Below are 22,272 nucleotides of genomic sequence, written 5' to 3'. Positions count from 1 at the left end.
CTCTGGTCCAGCTTGTGAGGAGCTCAGAAGTTGCTCCTTCTGTACTGAAAACATTACCAGAGCTGAGGGAACTGAAAACCAACTGCTCTTCTTAGATCCACAAGAAAACAGGGGGAAAGCTGCTCCCAACACAGAGAGGCAGCCGGGCAGGCTTGGAGAGTCACAGCTCCCAGGGAAGGACACGCTTTTGTAAGAACCCAGGGGTCAGGCAGATTTAACAGGTCCCTGAGGCCAGCTGGAGGCTCAGCGTGGGGAAGTCTGAGTGTGAAAACTCCAGGGGGCCAGTCAGAGGGGCCCCCTACTCTTTTTCATACATTTTACCTCCAGGACCGTACCCTGTTCTCAGAGTGAAGATCATAGGAAAACTCTTCATGCTTCCTGCCAGGAAAGGAAAAAATAGCTCTATTGAAATACACCCAGAACATTCTCTTCCATTGTGGGGGGTTGTGTTTTGCTTTGTTTTTTTTTTTAATTTTTAGTGAGAAATTATTTTACCAGAGCCTAACCTACCTAGGGGAAGGGAAAAACCTTCTGTGTCACCCAAATTGGGGTGGGGGGGAAGAGACACACTTGTGGAGGTCACAGCTCAGGGCACAGGCTCAATGAGAATAAATCACAGGACTACAGATGCCCTAATTTGTCCCACTCCCACAACACCTTACCTCCATATCAGTAGGGCCCCTGTGCAATGACAGGAATAAAATTAAAAGAAGTAAATGTCTCAGGAGTGTCTAAGGAAAACCCAAAGACAGCGGGGAGATGAAAACAAGGACACACAGGCGGCTTTAGCCTCTCGCACGAATAGCTGTAGCAAACTACACACAGCCAAGCCCCAGTAGATAAACAGAAAACCTCACAGAAGAAACTGTTTATTTTTGTTCTCTTACCCAGTGCATTCCATGGTGCATCCTCGCCTAGAATGGAGTGGAAGCAAGTCCATCTCAGAAGGGACATAACTGAAGAGGGATGGCTTTCCAGACTCTGAAGGGCAGAGAGAGCACCAGCCTGGGTTAGAGAAAGGTGAGGGGTGGGGTAGGGGGTGGGCTACCTTCTTCCCCAAATAAGGAACCTTCCTGGGGTCAGCAGAGTTGGAGGGAGGGCCATGGGGTGGAAGCAGCCAGACTTCATCCTGAGAACTGATGGGATGCCTCAAAGGGACAATTCAGGTGCCCAAACTGGGCCCTGAGTGTGGGAGCCAGTCGGTCTGACTCAGAGCCCAGGACTGAGGTGGGCGCACAGCAGGCCGGTCTTACTTGGCCGGATCCATTTCACTTCTCCGAAGCCCTGTGTAAAACATGAAGCGTGGACGGCCTGGTGAGCACAGCTCTGCCCTCAAGACCAGTTTCAACTCCTCTCTTCCCAGAGAACAGCATCTCTGAGCCCGTCCTGGGTGACCTCACAGAGATCACCCTAGTGGCCCAGGCTAGTGACCGGGAACATGTACCTTCCTGCAGCCAACCACAGACGTCCACTGATGCATCATATACTGGCAAAGATGTGAGTCCCTTTGCATTGGTCTAACAGCAGAGACTCTGCCACAGGCCCAAGAGGTGGTGTGTGGGACATGCAGGGGTGCAGGAGTGTACGCAGTGCAAAGGTGTAAGTGGTGGCAGGGGTGCAGGGGCTGTGGAGGGTGCAGGCAGTTCAGGGGTTTTGGGGGTGCAGGCAGTGCAGATGTGCAGAGAGTGGCAGGGGTTCAGAGGTACAGGGAGTGTAGGGGTGCAGGTAGGTGCTCAGGCACGTGGCCAGGATCAGAAGGCAAGTGCACATCCTCGCAGTCAGCCTGACCCCGGGAGGCTAGTGCAATGGTTTGGGGCGGCGGCGGCGGCGGCGGCGGAGGGTGGGAGGCTGCACGGGGAAGCCGGTCAATTTCTTCTCCTCCGTGCAGCCTGGCCTGGGGGGTGGGGCGGTTAGGTCCGGGGGCTGCGGCAGCGGCAGAGGAGCGAGGCGGGGATGCACCTGACGAACTGGTGGAATAGCTAGCTGCCTTTTCCTGGCTGCCGGGCCTGGGAGCGGCGTCTGCTGCCCCAGGTCGCCGGACACACCTGTCCCACTCAGCTTGCTGAGTGGGGAGAGTGGAAGGTGACATTAAGGGGCGGGGCCCACGGGGGGAGGGGTGCTGCCACGGGGTAGCAGGTCAATTCGCTCCGCTCTCCCCCGCGGGGGAGCCTGGGAGCGGCCTCCGCTGCCCTAGAGGCGGGACGCCGGTCTCCAGGTGAGCTAGGTCCTGGGAGGCGGGGGCAGCGGCGCCAGGGGGATGGGGGCCGTTCCAGGGAGCTGCTCCATTTCTTCTCTCCCCCACGGCCTGGCCTGGGGGCGACCTCTGCCGCCGGAGATTTGCCTGAGGTCCGATTCCAGGTGAGCTTGCTCCTGGGAGATGGGTGCGGTGCGGTCAGGGAGCTGGTAAGTTTGTGGCTGCGGAGATAGGAAGGCTGCCCCGCAGTAGCTTGTGGATTAGCTCCATGTCTGCACCGTGTTGCCTGCAGGCGGCCTCTGCTGCCCCAAGTTCCGGGACACCCCTGTCCCACTTAGCCAACTGGGGGCGGGAGGCAGGGTAGTCAGTGTGCAGGAGTGGCTGGGGTCTGGGTCTTACAGCGGGGAAGCGGGCCCATTTGCTCCCATCATCCCCGCGGCTTGTCCTGGGGGCGGTCACTGTTGCCCTGGGTTACGGAACACGTGTATCCTAGTCAACCTGACCCTGGGAGGCGAGCGTGGTACGTTGGGGGTGTTGGCATCAGCGGCGGGTTTTCCCATGAAGCCGGTCCATTTGCTCCCATTTCCCCTCATGGTTTGCCCTGGGGGCGATCCCTATTGCCCCAAGTTCGCCGGACGTCCATCTCTAGGATAGCCTGCTCCCTAGAGGAGGCCACAGTGAGGTCAGGGTTCAGGAGCGGTGGCTGATGCGGGGGATGGGGATGCCTTGGGGAGTTGGTGGATTAGCTCCCATCTCCCCGATGGCTTGGTGTGGGAGTGGCCTCTCCTGCCCCAGATCTGCAGACACACCTGTCCCATTCAGCCTGCTGGGGAGGGGCCCCCTGGGCGGTGACTTTAAGTTGCGAGGGTGGAGACGGCGAGGGTAGAGGACCCTCAGCGCGGAGCTTGTCAATTTGCTCCCCTCTTCCCCGTGGACAATCCTGGGGGCGTCCTCTGCTGCCCAAGAAGCCAGATGCCCGTCTCCAGGTAAGCTTGCTTCTGGGAGGCGGAAGCGATGAGGTCGAGGGGCAGGGGCAGCTGCCACGGCCTGCTGCCCCGCCCTGCTGCCCCGCCTAATGGGGCCACTTCTTCTCCTTTCCCCTGACTGACCTGGCCTGGGGACGGCCTCTCCCGCCCAAGATTCGCCTGACACACCACACCAGGTCAGATTGCTCCTGGGAGGTGGGCGCGGTGAGATCAGGGGGTGGAGAGGAGAGGGGTTCAGCCTATTGCGAGCTGGAGGATAAGCTCCCATCTCTCTGGAGGCCTGACGTGGGGGCGGCCTCTGCTGCCTCTCGTTCTCAGGTCACCCTTCTCAGGGTCATAATGTCCCGCGGGTGCGTTAATTTGCGGGGGTAGCGGGGTGAATGCGAGGTTATGGAGACTGTCACTTGGGAGCTAGTAGTTTAGCTCCCATCTCCCCAGCAGCTTGGCCTGGGGGCAGCCTCTGTTGCCCCAGGTCTCAAAGCACAGTTTTCCTGACAGCTTAGCCACCGGAGGTGGGCAGGTTGTGCTGAGGGGGCGGAGGCAACATCCAAGGCAGCGACATAGGGGGCTGTCCCAGGCCAGCTGGTCTATTTGTTCCCATCTCTACCTTTGCTGCCCTAGTTTCACAGGACGTCCTTCTCCAGGTTATCCTTCTCCTGGGAGGTGGGCGCAGTGCATGCAGCCCAAGGTCTGGGCTCTCCCCTGGGGAGGGGAAGAACTCTCTTGTTCTCTTTTGTCTTTATTCTTCAGGGAAGGAGTTCCTTGACTCAATTCTTAATCCTGGGAAAGTGTAGCCTGTGTTACGGAAGAGCTGCTGGACAGTGTGGTTTCTAGGTGGGTTTTCACATCAGCTGATGCCCAAGGCAGGCAGGAAAGCTATTACTGAGAACTTCTTAGTGTGGAGTTGGGGGATGGTCCCGCTGTCCTCACCATACTTTTTAAAAATGTGTTAGTCCCCTGTTTTTCCTAGGTGACATTTTAGGTTAATGGGTCACAGATTGCTGGCACACTCATCCCTGTTCTGAAACATCTTTTAAACTTGGGTGAAGTGATAAGTAGGGGAAGAAGATGATTTACTGAAAGGTAAGAATACTTAAATATGCATTAAAGCTACATTCTGTCAATCTTTCTCAAATGATTTTTCTCTGATTCTAAATCCACGACCTAGTGAATTTTATACTCCTGTGTAAATCGTTGACCTTCACATCACATTTGTTAAATGGTCAATGAGAGTTTTAAGTAGATTATTCCTGAAAGGAAAAGCTCAGGCTTTTGAGAATTCCTTGTCTGATATCACCCAGGCAGCCACAGTATAAGACAGAGCTGATATAAAAATCCCTCAGCTGCCTGACCTGCAAAGCTTCTGGGATTACTGATCCCTGAAATGCAGGTGACTCTTGATGATATTCTGGGGGATGGTTTATATGATCAGATTCTTCCAGTCCTGTAAATGGGTTCCGTGGCCCCAGCCCCGGGAGAACTGGTCATAAGGGCCATATCGTGAGGGGTGGAATGGGAAGGCAAGGTGTATGAGCTGGAATCACTGAGATTCCACACTCGCTAAACACAGACTCCAGAGCCTAATTGTTGTCAGGTTCTGTTCTGGATTTGAGAGTGTGTTCAGACATGATTCTTGCCCTTCAGAAGTCACTGCCTGGGTGGAAGTAACCTTTACACAAATCTTGGAAGGATGGCAATTAAGTAGATGGGCTGTTATGATTCTCAGTGTGCCCAGGCTTGCTCTTCCAGGCACTCGTGGGAGTAACGAGAGTCATGTTATTCACTCATTCACTGATTTATTACCCTTGAATTGATCATTCGTCCCACAGTAAGTGAAACAAGGTATCAGAAAGCTGAGTTTTGTCCCCTCTCCTATCACTGATTGTATCTGTCAGTCGGGCACCCTGCGTATGCATTGTGAAATGGTGGTATTTCGTGCCCAATGGGGCAGCACTGTCAGTTCTGAGAATCGGGGGAGTCTCGTGGGTAGGACAGCACCCTGACACACATGGCAACCCCCTCACCACGTGAGACAGCATTGTCGATGCTCAGGTGACCCGATGTAGATGACGATGTTAAACCTGAGCGTTTTTAGTTATCTTGGCGACTCTGAAAATACAGACTACCTGTCCCTACCACTGAAGACGCTGAGTGTACCCCAGAATTCTGCATTTTAAGAAGTACTTTAACTAATTCTGATGAAGATGATCTGAGTGTCGCATTGAGAAAGAGTGTTGTGCGATACAGCAATATTGAGGATTCTCAGGGAACGATGTCTTTTCAGGATGGTCCAAGGGCCCTCACTTGAGACTTTGCCTTGGGTTTAAATTTATGTGTTCAGAAATGATGTCTCTCACTTCCAGTGCTTGTAAGCGTGCTATGTGCAGGGACTTGCACTCAGTAGATGGCAAAAACTATGATTCCTCAGGTCACCGAGCTAGAGTGTGAGCGATATTTTATTTTGGTTTTCTTTATAACAATGCAGAGTCTCCCGAGAAGAGATTCAGACTGAAAAGCTTTGTGTCAGACTTTGGAAGACCAGTGGTGCCCAAGGTATTCTCTGGCAGCGCAGTGATGAATCTCGGTCCCTCTTTCACTGCTACGTCAATGAAGTGGACCACTTGGACAAGGCCAAAGCTGGCATCTCAAACTTTGCCCTTGACAGTGATTTTCGGCTCCAGGAATCCATCAGATGCAGCAGGCGGCCAGAGGAGGAGCCGAACAGGCTCATGAAATGTGACATCCCCAACTTAATCAAGACGGAGCAGAACTCTTCCTTTGGGGAAGATGATCTCCTGATTTTGGAACCACCAATTGTTCTAGAAGATAAGCCAGTTTCTCAGACCTCACACAAAGACTTGAATTGAGAAATGTGCTTTGTCAAGTGTCTTTCTGAAGATGTGAAGTCTGTCTTTGTATGGCAGGAATTCCCCATTCACAAAATTGTATGTGTTTGTGTCTGAGAGAGAGAAATGGAGACAGACAGAAAGATGGAGACAGAAGAGTGCCCCTTCAGAAGAGAGCTATTTAAGGTGAGTTTTTGTGCCTTTAAAAACATTTGGGGTTTTGGGGGGAACAAAGTATTTACACTTTCTCATTCTCCTAGTTGGAAATCTTGGCCCCATACTCAGTGTTAGCGGCCTTGAACGGGGGTTGGAACGGTGTGTTTCATCTGGTGCTGCCACTTCCACGCTCTGCCTTTAGCACGTTGCTTTGCCTGTCAGGGCTGCCACCCTTTTAACTGTAAGGTGAGGAGTCTGGAGTAGGTGATCCATCCCAGCTCTGCTGTTTTGCAAATTTCTGATTTCATATTCGGATGAGGCTGGGATACACCCAGAGCAGTATAAACCAGGCCCTACCTCCTGCCTATTGCTGGGGCATCCCTCAGGTCTGTGCCTTCTACTCAACCCTTTATTGAGCCCAGCTTTTGTCAGGAACCAAAGTACCTACCGAGATGGCAGGGGACGTCTCTCGTGGTCACGGTGGCCATCATTTCTATTGGTTGTGCTGAAACAGCTCTTCTGAGATCCCCCGGCCACCCTTGCTCAAACCTGAGGACAACACTGTCGTTTCTTTCCTAGGAGGAAGATCAATGCATGGTGTACATTATGACAATCTTGTGCCCAGGAATGCACGGGAAGTTCTCAGCTGAGTGAGGGGAGATGCCTCTGTGTCCCTGTGTCCCTGTATCTCTATCTGCTCACAGTGCCCTGCCACCGACTACTTAGCAAGAAAAGTGCTATTCACTATGATGTGTGTTTTGCAGACGTGTAGGTGATAGTCGTGTGACTCCTGTGTGGGCTTTGAGCTGGGATGTTGAAGAGCTTATAAATATCTCATCAACATGTATTTGAGGTGGCCTGGTGCCACACAGACTTGATTTATGAAGGCGTCAAGCCTGTACACTGGTTTGGAAACAACTTGGTTTTGATCAGTTCCACTGCATGCATGACTCGCTGCTAATCTCTGGGTGTTTTTTTCATTGTAGATTTGTTCACCCAGTGTCTTGCTTATGCTGAGAAATACTTTTATTTCACAAGAATATTCTCTGATTCTTTGTTTTCACACATCAAGTTTTTTAATTCCTTTAAAAATTGTTCTGTGTTTATAATGCCTCCTTATTTCTATCATCTCTAGGTTCCCAGTGGCCTGAGCCATTCATCAAATTTTATGTAGGAACCATTCCACCAAAAGAAATCCCCTCGTCATAATACCTTTTGAGGAAAATATTATTCTTTAAGACTCTAACACTAAATCGTAGAACAAGCATGGAACATTTCTTGTAGTTAATACATGTTCATGCAAAAAGAAACTTGATATTTTCATTGAAGAATGTTGATTTTAATAACTTTTACTAATGTGAATATTATTGTTCGTAATTTAAGTAACAAAATAAAACCACAGTTATTTATTATTAAGATTGAAAACTATTTACACAGTCTCTCAATTAGAAGACTGAAGTGTATTTAAAAGATGGAAAAATACCCATGATGACACCATCTTTTTTATTAACTAAATATCAAGAACTGTGCAGGGTTAAGATTTGACCACCTGCAAGCTGCCAAGTTAGCATGAGGTAGTTTGTGGATGCTGCCAGAAGACAGGACACTCCCCCAGGATCAGAGACAAAGAACTTCCTGCCAGCAGAGCAGGCAGCCTGTGGTTCATGTCCATGTTGGTTCCTGAGTTCCTTTCCTATTGCTGTTGTAACAAAGGACCACAGACTCAGTGGCTTAAAGTAACACACATCCATTTTCTCAGTGTTCTAGGGTGCAGAAGTGTGAAGTCAATGTCAGTGGGCTAAAACCAACGTGTGGCCAAGGCTCCGTTCCACACCGAGGCTCTTGGGAGGGATTCATCTTCCTACCTTTCCCAGCTTGCAGAGGTGCTCACACTCCTTGGCCCAGGGCCCTGTGTCACTGTGACTTCTGCTTTCACTTCACATCTCTGTCTCTGACCAATCTGCCTGTCTCCCCTAAGGACCTCCGTGATGACGTTTGCTTTCCCACAGTGATCTGCCATCCCAAGGTCCTTGACAGGCACACCTGCAGAGTCCCTTTTGCCATGCACAGTGACATATTCCCAGGTACTAGGTATCAGACAGTGGACATATTGGGGGCCATTATTCTACCAAGTTGTTCTTTTTGCCCCAATTGTTCTTGTCCATCCCACATGCAAAATGCATCCACCTCATCCCAACACCCTCCAGAGTCTCATTTACTACAACATCAATTCAAAGTCCAACATGTAGTCTAACTATTATCAGCTCAAAAGCCTAAATATTTTCATCCTCATCACCTAAATCAGGCGTGATTGAGACCCTGGGTGTGATCTTCTCTGCTCAAAATCCTGCAATGGCTTCTCATTTCACTCAGTGAAGAAGCTAGAGTCCTTATGGTGACCTTACAGCTTTCCTCCCCCTCCGCAAGCTGAGCTCATCTCCGGTTTTCTCCATGGCTCACTCCACTCCAGCCACACTGGCCTCCCTGCTGGCTCTTGGGGACATCAGACATGCACCCACAGGCCTGTTGCCCTGGCCGGTCTCTGTCAAAGTCATATGCTGAACCCCCAGGACTACAGAACATGACACCATTTGGTAATAGGGTTGTTGCAGATGTAATTGGTTAAGAAGAGGTCATTAGGGTGGGCCCTAATCCAGTATGACTTGTGTCCTGATAAAAAGGGGCAATGTGGGCACAGACACGTGTACATGGGAGATGACGTGATGAGATGTGGAGAGAAGACGGTCGTCTCCAAGCCAAGGAGAGAGGCCTGGACCAGCCTCTCCCTCCCAGCCCTCAGGATGAACCAGCCCTGCTGACACCCTGCCTGCAGACTCCCCGCCCCCAGGGCTGTGAGACAGTGAGCCTCTGTGGTTCCCGTCACCCAGTGTGCGGTGCTATGTTAGAGGTAGCTCAGCAACTAGCACCCCCTTCTGAAGGTCTTCAGTAAGGCCAGCTCTGGCCATCTCATTTTAAATTGGAAACTGCCTTCCCCTTGTCTCTGCCCCAGAAACTGCCTCTCCCTGATCATATTATTTCTATCACCTTCTAGAATACCATATATTTCACATGACTGTCACGACTGTAGTTTATATTCTGCTCTTCCTCACTCCTACAGGGACAAGGATCCTTATTTGTTCACTGACGGTCCTCAGGTGTCTTGGCCAGTACTCGTGGCACAGCATCAATACAAATTGGCCACATGCAGGGAGGGATGATTCCTTACATTCACAGAGGAGTGAACGAAGATTCCGGGGGACTGAGTGTTTCGCTCAGGCACAGAGCTGGTAAGTGTCAGGCCAAGGTGGGTTTCAGGTACCTATGAACCTGAGGGAGGCTTGAGTGATTACCTTTCCATTGATTAGTATTTCTCAGGTGTCTCTTTTTCTGGCTCTAACTTTTGACCTCTTTCTGTTATTTTTCTAAGCTTTCAACCAGTTTTAAGTTTCAATTATGCTTTGTCTCACGTAAATGAAATCTGTAAATTTTTTAACTCATTATTTGTTTCATCTAAATACATTGTGATTAGTGATAATGTCTTATTTCTGGCATCTTGTTTTGTGATTTCTATTTGCTTTGCTCTGCTTTTCTCCTGCCTGTTATATATCTTGCAGTCATGGTTAAGGGCAAGGCGTCTAGACACTGCCTATCTGGGATTGATTCCCTCACTTGCTAACCATGTAACCAGGATATTTAATCACTTTGAAACTCAATTTCTTCATATACAAAAAGTGGTACTATACACCTCAAAGACTGTGAGCATTTAGTGATAAAATATATGAAGAACTTAGAATAGTGACCGGCCTATTTTGCATTCTTCATTTTGACTTCTGTATTTTCATTCTCTTTTAAACAATTACATTAGAGATTACTGTTGAATTTTAATGAACACCCTAGATATTGAAGATTAAAATGTTACTTAACTCATACATTGAATTTTATATACCAAATGATATCTGTATTTTGTTTCCATAAGTTCTGTATAGTTCTTAAAAAAAATTGATCTGTTTTCTTTTTCATGATGTCCTTATTGTTCACTATGTTATATAAGATTCATTTTATCTTTTTTAAAATTTTTTATTGATTTATAAACATTTTACAATGTTGTGTCTAATTCCAGTGTTCAGCACAATTTTTCAGTCATTCATGGACATATACACAATCATTGTCACTTTTTTTCTCTGTGATTTATCATAATATTTTGTGTATATTTCCTTGTGCTATACAGTGTAATCTTGTTTATCCATTCTACAATTTTAAAATCCCAGTCCATCCCTTCCCACCCTCCACCACCCTGGTAACCACAAGTCTGTATTCTCTTTCTGTGAGTCTATTTCTGTCCTGTATTTATGCTTTGTTTTTGTTTGTTTTTGTTTTTGTTTTTTAGATTCCACATATGAGCGATCTCATATGGTATTTTTATTTCTCTTTCTGGCTTACTTCACTTAGAATGACGTTCTTCAGGAGCATCCATGTTGCTGCAAATGGCATTATGTTGTCGGTTTTTATGGATGAAAAGAAATCCATTGTATAAATATACCACATCTTCTTTATCCAGTCACCTGTTGATGGACATTTAGGCTGTTTCCATGTTTTGGCTATTATGAATAGTGCTGCTATGAATTTTGGGGTGCAGGTGTCATCCTGAAGGAGATTTCCTTGTGGATACAAGCCCAGGGGTGGGATTCCTGGTTCATATGATAAGTCTATTCCTAGTCTTTTGAGGAATCTCCACACTGTTTTCCATAGTGGCTGCACCAAACTGCATTCCCACCAGCAGTGTAGGAGGATTTCCCTTTCTCCACAGCCTCTCCAGCATTTGTCATTTTTGGATTTTTGAATGACGGCCATTCTGACTGGTGTGAGGTGATACCTCATTGCAGTTTTGATTTGCATTTCTCTGATAATTAGTGATATTGAACATTTTTTCATGTGCTTTTTGATCATTTCTATGTCTTCCTTGGAGAATTGCTTGTTTAGGTCTTCTGCTCATTTTTGGATTGGGTTGTTTAATTTTTCTTATTGAGTCGTATGAGCTGCTTATATATTCTGGAGATCAAGCCTTTGTCGGTTTCACTTGCAAAAATTTTCTCCCATTCCGTAGGTATTCTTCTTGTTTTACTTCTGGTTTCCTTTGCTCTGCAGAAGCTTGTAAGTTTCATTAGGTCCCATTTGTTTATTCTTGCTTTTATTTCTTCTAGGAGAAAATTTTTGAAATGTATGTCAGATAATGTTTTGCCTATGTTTTCCTCTAGGAGGTTTATTGTATCTTGTCTTATGTTTAAGTTTTTAATCCATTTTGTGTTGATTTTTGTATATGGTGTAAGGGAGTGTTCTAGCTTCATTGTTTTACATGCTGCTGTCCAGTTTTCGCAACACCATTTGCTGAAGAGACTGTCTTTATTCCATTGTATATTCTTGCCTCCTTTGTTGAAGATGAGTTGACCAAAAGTAAGTGGGTTCATTTCTGGGCTTTCTATTCTGTTCCATTGGTCTATATGTCTGTTTTGGTACCAATACCATGCTGTCTTGATGACTATAGCTGTATAGTATTTCTGAAGCCTGGGAGAGTTATTCCTCCAGCCTCTTTCTTTCTCTTCAGTAATGCTTTGGCAATTCTAGGTCTTTGATGGTTCCATAATTTTTATTATGATTTGTTCTAGTTCTGTGAAATATGTCCTGGGTATTTGGATAGGGATTGCATTAAATCTGTAGATTGCCTTGGGCAGTGTGACCATTTTAAAAATATTGATTCTTTCAATCCAAGAGCATGAAATATCTTTCCATTTTTTAAAGTCTTCTTTAATTTCCTTCATCAATGGTTTATAGTTTTCTGTGTATAATATTTCACCTGCTTGGTTAGATTTATTCCCAGATATTTTATTACTTTGGGTGCTATTTTAAAGGGGATTGTTTCTTTACTTTCTTTTTCTGTTGATTTATCGTTAGTGTAAAGAAATGCAACTGATTTTTGAACGTTAATTTTGTAATCAGCTACTTTGCTGAATTCTTCAATCAGCTCTGAAAGCTTTTTGGTGTACCTTTTAGGGTTTTCTATATATAGTAACATGTCATCAGCATTTAATGACAGTTTTACCTCTTCTTTTCCAATTTGGATCCCTTTTATTTTTTCTCTTGCCTGACTGCTGTGGCTAGGACTTCCAGGACTATGTTGAATTGGAGTGGTGATAGTGGGCATCCTTGTCTTGTCCCAGATTTTAGTGGGAAGTTTTTGTGTTTTTCACCGCTGAGTACTATGCTGGCTGTAGGTTTGTCATATATAGCTTTTATTATGTTGAGATATGTTCCCTCTATACCCACTTTGGCGAGAGTTTTTATTATAAATGGATGTTGAATTTTATCAAATTCTTTTTCTGCATCGATTGAGATGATCATGTGTTTTCTGTCCTTTCTCTTGTTGATATGATGTATTACATTGATTGATTTCCGTATGTTCAACCAGCCTTGTGTCCTTGGGATGAACCCCACTTGATCATGATGTATAATATTTTTTATGTGTTGTTGGGTTCTATTTGCTAAAGTTTTGGTGAGGATTTTGGCGTCTATGTTCATCAGTGATATTGGCCTATAATTCCCTTTTTTTGTAGTGCCTTTGCCTGGTTTTGGTATCAGGGTGATGGTGGCTTCATAGAATGAGTTTGGGAGTATTCCCTCCTTTTCAATTGTCTGGAAGAGTTTGAGAAAGACTGGTATGAGTTCTTCTTTGTATGTTTGGTAGAATTCCCCAGTGAAGCCATCCGGTCCTGGACTTTTATTTGTAGTGAGGTTTTTAATTGCTATAACTATTTCTTTCTAGTGATCGGATTGTTCAACTGTTCAGTTTCTTCTTGATTCAGTTTTGTTGGACAGTAGATTTCCAGAAACTTGTCCACCTCCTCTAGGTTACCCAGTTTGTTTCCACGTAGTTTTTCATAATATTCTCGTATGATATTCTGTATTTCTATTTTGTTTGTTGTAATTTCTGCATTTTCCTTTCTTATTTTGCTAATTTGTGCTCTCTCTTTTTTCTTCTTTGTGAGTTTGGCCAGAGGTTTGTCGATTTTATTTACTTTTTCAAAAAACCAGCTTTTGGTTTGGTTGATTTTTTCTATGGTCTTGTTAATCTCTATTGTATTTAATTCCTCTCTCATCTTAATTATTTCCTTCCTTCTGCTGCTTTTTGGGCTTTTTGTTCTTCTTTTTCTAATTGATTCAGTTGGTGGGTTAACTTCTTTATTTGAGATTGTTCTTCTTTTTTGAGGAAGGCCTGTATCGCTATAAACTTCCATCTTAGCACTACCTTTGCTGTGTCCCATAGGTTTTTAGTGGTTGTGCTTTCATTATCATTTGTTTCAAGGTATTTCTTAATTTCAGCTTTGATTTCCTCATTGATCCATTGTTTTTTTCAATAACATATTGTTCAATCTCCATGCTTTCCTTTTTTTCTCCTTTGTTTCACTGTTGTTGATTTCTAGTTTCATGGCATTGTGGTCAGTAAAGATGCTTGAGATAACTTCTATCTTCTTAAAATTGTTCAGGTTTCTTTTGTGCCCAAGTACATGGTCGATCCTGGAAAATGTTCCATGTGCGCTTGAAAAGAATTTATATCCTATTTTGGGGGTGTAATGCTCTGAAAATATCCACCAAATCTAGTTTTTCTATTGTAGTATTTAATTTCTCTGTTGCCTTGTTTATTTTTCTGTCTGGAAGATCTGTCTAGTGATGTTAATGCAGTGTTAAAATCTCCAACTATGATTGTATCCCCATCAATATCCCCCTTTATCTCTGTTAGTAATTCTTGTATGTACTTCGGTGTTCCTATATTGGGTGAATATATATTAACGAGAGTAATATCTTCATCTTGTATCACTCCTTTAATCAATATAAAATGTCCTTCTTTATCTTTCTTGATGGCCTTTGTTTTAAAGTCTGTTTTGTCTGAAATCAGTATTGAAATACCTTCTATTTTGGCTTTTCCATGTGCATGGAATATCCTTTTCCATCCTTTCACTCTCAATCTATATGTTTCCTTCTCCCTAAAGTGGGTCTCTTTTATGCAGCATATTGAAGGTTCTTGCTTTATTATCCAGTCTGCCACTCTATGTCTTTTGACTGGAGCATTTAGTCCATTAACATTTACAGTAATTAATTATAGATGTGTGTTTATTGCCATTTTAAACTTATCTTTGCAGTTGAATTGGTATATCCTCTTTGTTCCTTTCTTCTTCCTTTTGTGGTTTCATAATTTTCCTTTGTATTATCATTGATTTTAGTTAATTTTTGTGACTCCCTTGTAAATTTTTGGCTTGTGGTTATCCTTTTTTTTTAATCTATTAACCCATTACTATAACTGTTTGTATTAAACTGATAGTAACATGATCTCAAACCCATCCTATCGTTAAAACATTTAAAAAAGAAAGAAAAAATATTCTATATTTCCCTGCCTCCCTCTCCCACTCTCAGTGATTTGCATGTCTTCTTTTATAATTTCGTGTTTACTTTATTTGTAATTCATGAATTATCACCTTTCCAGTTGTGAGTTTCTCATTTCTGTAGCATTCTGCTTCTTTTCTATTTAGAATAGCCCTTTCAGTATTTCTTTTAGCATGGGTTTAGTGTTGGTAAACTCCTGCAGCTTATTTTTGTCTGTGAAACTCTTTATTTTTCCTTCTATCCTAAAGGATAGCCTTGCTGGATAAAGTATCCTAGGTTGCATCTTTTTTTTCATTCAGGGCTTTGAATATATCTTGCCACTCCCTTCTGGCCTGTAGTATTTGTGTGCAGAAATCAGCTGAGAGCCTTATGGGGGTTGCCTTGTAACTTAATCTTTGCTTTTCTCTTGCTGCCTTTAGAATCATTTCGTTATCCTTGACTATGGCCATCTTGATTATGATATGTCTTGGTGTGGGTATATTTGGGTTCTTCCTGTTTGGGACCCTCTGAGCTTCCTGTACTTGGATATCTGATTCCTTCTTTAAGTTTGGGAAGTTTTCAGTCATGATTTCTTCAAAAACCTTTTCAATCCCCTTTGATCCTTCTTCCCCTTCTGGGAACCCTATTATGCGAAGATTGGTACACTTTATATTATCCCATAAGTCCCTTATGCTATTTTCATTATTTTTTTATTTGCTTATCTTGTAGTTCTTCTGAATGGTTGCTTTCTATTGCCCTGTCTTCTAGATCACTAATTCATTCCTCTGCATTATCTACTCGGCTTTGCACAGCTATTAGGTCATTCCTCATCTCTGTCAATGAGTTTACCCATTCTACTTGGCTCTTCTTTATAGCTTCAATTTCATTTTTGACATATTTTATATCTCTAAGCACTATCTCTTTTAATTCCTTCAGCAATTTGCTCACTCCTTTTTTGAAATCTTGATCCAGTAGTCTATCGATATCTATTTCATTGATCTTTCTTTCAGGGGATTTCTCTTGTTCTTTTAATTGGGAAAGGTTTCTCTGCTTCCTCATCTTGCTCATACCTCTGTGGCACATGGAGTATCAGTTGTCTAATTTGGATCTTAAGTATTTTATCTATCTAATGCCCATTTAGGAATAGAACTTAGGAAAGAAAAGGAAAAAATAAGAGAGGGAGAACGAATTTTATAAGAAGGGAGAAAGAGGGTTTGAAACAGTGTATAATGAATAATAGATGCGCGAGTTGAAGCAGAGAATTAATCGGGTTGAGACGTCCTTTTAAAATCTTTAAAATATAAGGGGGGGAGATGAATAGATGTATTTGAAACCTGTGTCTAATCAATAACAGGACATCAAAACCCAAGAGAAATAGAAATGAATTAAGAAGTAAAAATTATGAGAGTAATAGAAAATAGAACAGGTAAAAACAGATTTTTAAAAAAAAGGGGGGTTGTCGGTGTTCTCCTGGAGTCTGTGTGCTTTTAATGCGATGTCCTTCTGTCTTCGTCCTGTTTTGGAAGCTCAGCTTGTTTTCATAGGCCCTCCGTTGGCGCCCTCTTCTGTGCTGCTCCCAGCACCTGTCGGCAAGCAGACCGCACCTCCTCCTAACACGGGGTCAGGTGCAGCTCTCCTCTGCTGTCAGCGGGCGGGCGGGTCACTGCCCCTCCGGATGGCGCAGTCAGATGTTGCAGACTGGCCAGGCAGGAGGGCCGGTCGTGCCCCCTCCCAGCACCTCGGTCAGGGGTTGTGTTCCTGCCCGACAGGCGGGGGGCCGCTCTCCCTCTACCTGCGCCACCGGTAGCTCAGCTGCTCTGTGCAGCTGCGCTCTCCGCCCTGATCGGCGCTCCGCACTTGTGCTCCGGGAAGACCGAGGGACAGCCTTGTCCCTGCTGAGGGCCAAAACCCAGCTCCTTCTTTGTCTTTGTGAAGCAAGTTCTCTGAGGGACCAGGATGGAAGGATCCTATCTGCCCCGGGATGTAGGCCCGTCTCAGTCTGGCCCTTGAGGCTGCTAAGCCCTTCGGTGCGGATGCAGGTTTCGCCCCCGCCCCCGCCTGGATGCTCAGCACCGGACGATATGGCGGCTCTGCCTGAGCCCCACCTCTCTTCCCCCAAAAAGTTTCCGTGGGTTTTCAGAGATGGGGGTATGCAACCTTCCCCCCAAGAGCACATCAACCTTGCTGTTTTATGCTGGGCCCAGGTTGTTCTGCCCTGTACACCCACAGCCACGGCGCTCAGCCACTTGCAGTCCCCTGGGGCTGCCTCCGTGCAGCCGCCCCCGTCCTCCGCCCGGCTTGTGCAACATGGCCCTGCCCGCCGCTGCCGGCCCACGTCTCAGGCTGGGCTTCGGGGGTACGCTCTGTGCCCGTTTAACATAGTTCTCTCAGACAAGGGCTGCTCTGTACAGATGCGAGCCCCGGAGGTTCCCCCTCCTCCCCGCTGGCCTCTTAGTTGGAGAGTGGAGACCAGCAAGCGAGCGTCAGTCCTCCTTTGCCGCTCCCATCCCGCGGGAACCCTCCCGCGGTGCTTTGCCTTTTGTTCTTTCTTTTTTCCTTTTCTCCTACCAGATTTTTGGCATCTTTATCTTTTGAAGACGGCGATGTTCTGTCGGAGTTTCGCAGGTGCTCATGTTGGCTGAGTGGGTCTGTAGATGTGGGTCTTGGTGTATTTATGGGAGAGGGTGACTTACGAGCGTCCTTCTACTCCTCCATCTTCTCCGTCTTTTCAGATCCTTTATTCACTTTTTAATTGAGTTCTCTTTTTATTGTGGATTTGTAGGAGGTTTTTTTTATTTGAAGATACAAATTCCTAATCAGATAAATGATTTGAAAAAATGTTCTCCTGTCTGTTGTTTTTTCACTTTCTGGATGGTATCCTTTGAAGCAAAGTTTTACATTTTGATGAATTCCAATTTATCACTCTTTTCTTTGTTCCTTGTGCTTTGGGGTAATAGTTAAAATCTGAGGTATTTTATTTAAACGTTTATATATAAAATAACTTAATTCTTAGGACCATTCAAGGAGACGGGTGCTGTTGTTGCCCCAGTCTATGGATAGGAGACTGAGATGCAGAAAATTTCACTGACATATCAGTGTCACAGCTACCCAGTGCTGTGGGAGTTCAGACCCTCATGTTTGTCCCCAGCATCTGTGATGTTCACCAACATGCTCCACTCCTTCCTGGATTCGTTAATGAAAAAGTCTTTCCTTTTTTGATTTCTTGTTAGTTTGTTTTCTCATTGGGGACCTCATCCCTTCATTTTCCTTGCAGAGATCAGTGTAGGTTTATTTTAGGTCTCATGTAGGCGGAAACATTTCTATCAGTTTACTTCTTTGTTACTCACTCTCGAGTGATGATTGATGCTAGTTGACCTAATCAATTCATGCTCAAGCCTTTCCTGCTCATCACACTCACTAAAAACAGAGCCATGACTTACAGAATGCTCAAAGAAGAATGTACCTGAGTGATTTTATTTTTCTAACAATCAAACCAATCAAATAAAAACCCCGGTGTTGACACAGATTATAAGCCCTCCAGAATAGGGTCACTGTCTTCCTTGTATTTCATTTGTTTTGTCACAGTGTCTGGATAATGCCTTGCTGTCCAGCAGTTTTGTGAGGATATGGTGCTCGTGAATCATTGTAAGGACAGAATTTTGACAACAGACTGTGTTGTTCATTTCACGAGGGAAAAGATCATATAGAAATACTGCTCAGATATATTTAAAAATTAAACTTGGAATTTTGAAAAGAGTTCAAGAAACCATACAAAGATCTTTTCCACTAATTTTAGGTCTATCTTAGACACATTATGGTTATATAGCAGAGTAACTTATCAACTAGATTTGACAAGAGGTGTGTATTATTGATTATTTGTTTTAGTTGAAATATTCTACCTGGGATAAAGTAATCAATGCCCATAAATGAACATATATGTTTGTATTTCTATGCAAAATGGGAGCAGACTTCATATGTTTCTATATAATATATATGACTGTGTGTTTTAATCTGTCTGTCTGTTTTTATAGTTTTTCAGCAATGTTGTAACTTTAGAATTCTTCTAAGATATGCACTCCCGATACTACTGCAGTTTGTACTGTGTATCCTGTCTTATGCATGGGATTCCACTGTCCCCTCAGTGAGGAATTTCCTCTCCTATTGAGTTAGTAGCAGATTTAAAGGAACTGTGATATCTAGGCCTTTGCTCTCCATGTGTTTGCTGTGGGCTGTCAATCACGATTTTCCCTTTGAGTTTTCATTGTTCAATTAGAATTTTTGAAAATAACTGTTACTATGTTTCACCGGTCTCCCTAGAAACTTGATGTATTTCTGCTATTCGGTTTTCAATTTATGAAAATTGTAAATGCACACTTGTTTTAAAGTAGTCCCTTTTCACTAGATATTTATTTATCTCTTTATAGTTAAAATAATTTTTTCCCATTGAATGAATCGGTGTGCATGATTTAAAAGATACCTTACTTTATATTTTTCTTATTCTTTCAGGTATATTCATTGTACACAATTTAGAAAATAAGGATAAACACAGTAATAACTTAAAAATGGCCTCTAATATCATCTGGAGGTACAGCTGTAGGGTTTGAAATTGAGAATTACAAGTCCTCTCACGTTGTTCTTCTTTTTCAAGTACGTTTTGGTTACTGAGACCCTCGAATTCCCATATGAATTGTAGCAGCAACTAGTCAGTTTCTGCAGAGGAGCCCGCTGGGATTGTGATGGAGACCACGTTGAATATACGGATCGCTCTTGGGAGCACTGCCATTCCAAGAGCACTTTCTTTTGATAGAGGAATGTGTGTGGAGTGTCTGTCCTGGTATTTAGGTCTTCTTTAATTTTGTTTCAACAATGCATAGAGTTTACAGAGTATTATTTTACTTTTTTTCTTTGCCTTTATACTGAGGACAAGTGTGCAAGGTACCGGGATCAGAAGTGTATTTGAGCCCCGCCACTTGCTGCCACCATGGACGCTGCGCTCTTGCTTTGCCCTCTGTAAAATCTTGCATGAAATGAGACGTCGGTAATTCTCTCTTGAATGAATGATTATATGATTGTTGGATGATGCTTGAGAGTCCTTGTGATGATGTCATTTTCCCAGCCTTTCCCCTCTTTTTAACTATGCCGTTTCTCTTCCTTTCCTCCAGCCTGGTTTTCAGCCTGCCTGTGGCATTGATTTTCCCTGTCTGTAAACTCATCCTTTCACTGGTTCATGATAATGTTAAATGGGGACTGCGAAAACTTTCTAGATGACAAGAAAGAGCAAATCGATTGCATACTAGTATTTTTAGAGTGTGTTATTCTTTTATCGATTGAAATTAAATCAGGCTGACCCCCTGAGCCCTCCCGTGAGCTGTTTTCGCCTTCCTACATGTGATAGTGCTCTTGTTGCTGCATGTGCCCTACCCCCAGTCTTGGTTTTGGAGTAGAGTAAGTCACCATCAGTGGAGCCCTCTCTTTAAAAGTTGAAGAGAACATTTGCCCCTTCTCTCTCATTGGGGACTTGGATGAGATGAGGTACCAAATAAAGAATGGAGCCCCACCTCATTCTGACCCCTGCTCTTTCCGTTGCTTTCTCCAGGGGAAAAGAGCACAATTCAACAATATAAAGATTAATTGTGAGCTAATGAGATAGACAAGACAACCGAATATTTATTAAATATCCTTTCATGTCGGAAACAAATGGATTATACACACAAAAAGCACACAAAGCACGGTAGTAACTTGATTACAAATGTGGGTCCGAGTTCAAGTCCTTCTCTGGAGTGACCAGTCCTGTGAGATGGAGAACTGGTAGGTCAGCTTAGCCTCTCCTGGACTTGTTTTCTGTCCTGCAGGGATGGGGCTCCCAAGGCATCCCTCCCCCGTAAATGTGCTCAAGGGTGTAAATGACGTGCGTGGGGAGCCCCAGCACAGCTGCTCATTTCTCCTAAGAGCAGGATAGAATGGATTTGCGGAGATGGCTTTATGACCACACCGTGTAGACTCTCAGTGTTCCAAAGGGATGCTTTGTGGTTTGGAGATGGGATTCTCACTTCTGTAAATACCCAATGATTGTGTTATAGCGCTCATCTGATTTGAATCTATTCTTTAGAAAGTACATATTGTAGATAATATTTTCCAAGAATGCGTGCTTTTTTCTTTTATTATTTATAGTTCTACCCTCTCATCTCTTGGTGTGACTTTACATGGAATCCTGGAAACAGCCCTAAGCTACTTGCCTCTTCACACTTCTCTGTGGTGGTTTTCTTACCTGACTAGAAGAGGATTTTATATAGGAAATTTTCTTTGTTCCCCTTTTCTTGAAGTCTCTCTGTCTGTCTGCCCATCTCTCACCTGTTCATCTGTCCATTTCTCTACCCACTCATTCTTCTGACTTGTTCCAAGTAGCACTTCAGGCAGCTTAAAGAAGAACAGATGCCAAATAAACAGGTGAGAAAATGGGGCCAAGTTCAGACAGTGAGGTTAGGAGGCAAGCCTGTGTGAGGGTTGCAGGCGTGAGACACACGCCTCTGCCCTGTGCCTTATAAGATGGACATCAAGAGTGTGCACGAGGCTCCCAGCAGACACAGGGAAACAGGGTTTGTGGGAGATGCTCGCTGGCTGTGAAATAAATAAGTGGCTAAGGAGAAGCCCAACCTTTCCAGCTACTAAGGCTTAGGAGAATATTTTGATTGTCTTCCAGAATCAGAGTATTTCATCTTTTATTTGTCAGAGTTCTACATATAGTTGGTTACATTCTATACCTGGAAATTTCTCCCAAACTCCTTCCTACGTGAGTCCCATGGCTCGGGAATGGGGCGGTTCTGCTCATTGACTGTGTTTGGACAGAAAAAGAAAATGACAGCCTCCAAGGAGCCTGGGATTTGTCAGTTATGTTTTGTCAGTGCTGTAGATATCAGAGAATGCTTTCACAGTTTCTCTCCATCTGAGGCAGCAGCGTGCTCTCTTAACAGCATTAGGAGCTCAGTGCCACGGGATGGTGGGGGCTGACTGCACTGCCGTCAAGACATCTAAGGTAGTCACCATAGGCGTGGTGCTTTTACATATGCATTTCATATTCTTTAATAGAAGGTTTCAACAGGAAGTTAATTAACTGAGTTAATTAACATTTAATAAATATGATGCTTTGTTGAAAAGACAGTTATAGGCAAAATATAAGCTGTAAAGATTTTAAGAACAGTTTCATTACTGAAATTTCATTAGGGAAGATTCACAGTTTATCTTATTTATGCCTCTCTTTTAAAGTAACAAAGAAACAAGACAGAAAAAGTAGAAGATGATTTCTGTTCTTCCTCTCGGCTTGCAGGTGCCCTCACCTCCAGTGGCATCCATCCAGACACCAGCACTGACCCTGGCCGTGCTCAGAACTGCCTCAGCCCTGAAGACACAACTGACAAATAGAAGGGGGCCGCGTCCTGTTACAGCAGGTGATCTCAGTTTGTGGGTCGTTATGTAACTGCGCTGTGTTTATCAGGATCGCCCTTTCTACTTTGCGTGACGTTGCTGCAGTGTCTCCTAGTTACTTGTTTCTGTATGTACTCGTGTATTTTCTCCAATGAGTGGTACTACACTTCTTAAAATGTTTTTTTAGATGAAAAATAGTGTATTTAATATAATAAGTCTGAGAAAAGGGACAAAATGGACTATCCTGGTCCCACAA

At 44.3% G+C, this 22,272-nt stretch overlaps 1 protein-coding gene across 2 annotated transcripts in view; it reads left to right on the top strand.

The window, feature by feature from the left end:
- The window catches only part of LOC140693988 (trafficking protein particle complex subunit 9-like), a 290,787-nt gene extending 268,748 nt beyond the window's left edge, over positions 1-22,039 (top strand). The window contains exons 1-3 of one of the 2 annotated variants that reach the window (XR_012069706.1): positions 5,943-6,212; positions 9,301-9,469; positions 21,919-22,039. The gene's annotated coding sequence lies outside the window, so the exon portion shown is untranslated. Of the gene's footprint in view, positions 6,213-9,300; positions 9,470-19,100; positions 19,332-21,918 lie in introns of those variants that run through there. The other variant, XR_012069707.1, reaches the window with a different exon arrangement.
- The last annotated feature ends 233 nt before the right edge of the window (positions 22,040-22,272 follow it).

Source organism: Vicugna pacos, unplaced genomic scaffold, assembly GCF_048564905.1.
Source record: "Vicugna pacos unplaced genomic scaffold, VicPac4 scaffold_20, whole genome shotgun sequence".
Taxonomy (NCBI): Eukaryota; Metazoa; Chordata; class Mammalia; order Artiodactyla; family Camelidae; genus Vicugna; species Vicugna pacos.
The sequence above is the reverse complement of the archived record's forward strand: the minus strand, read 5'-3'. Positions and strand labels throughout refer to the sequence as shown.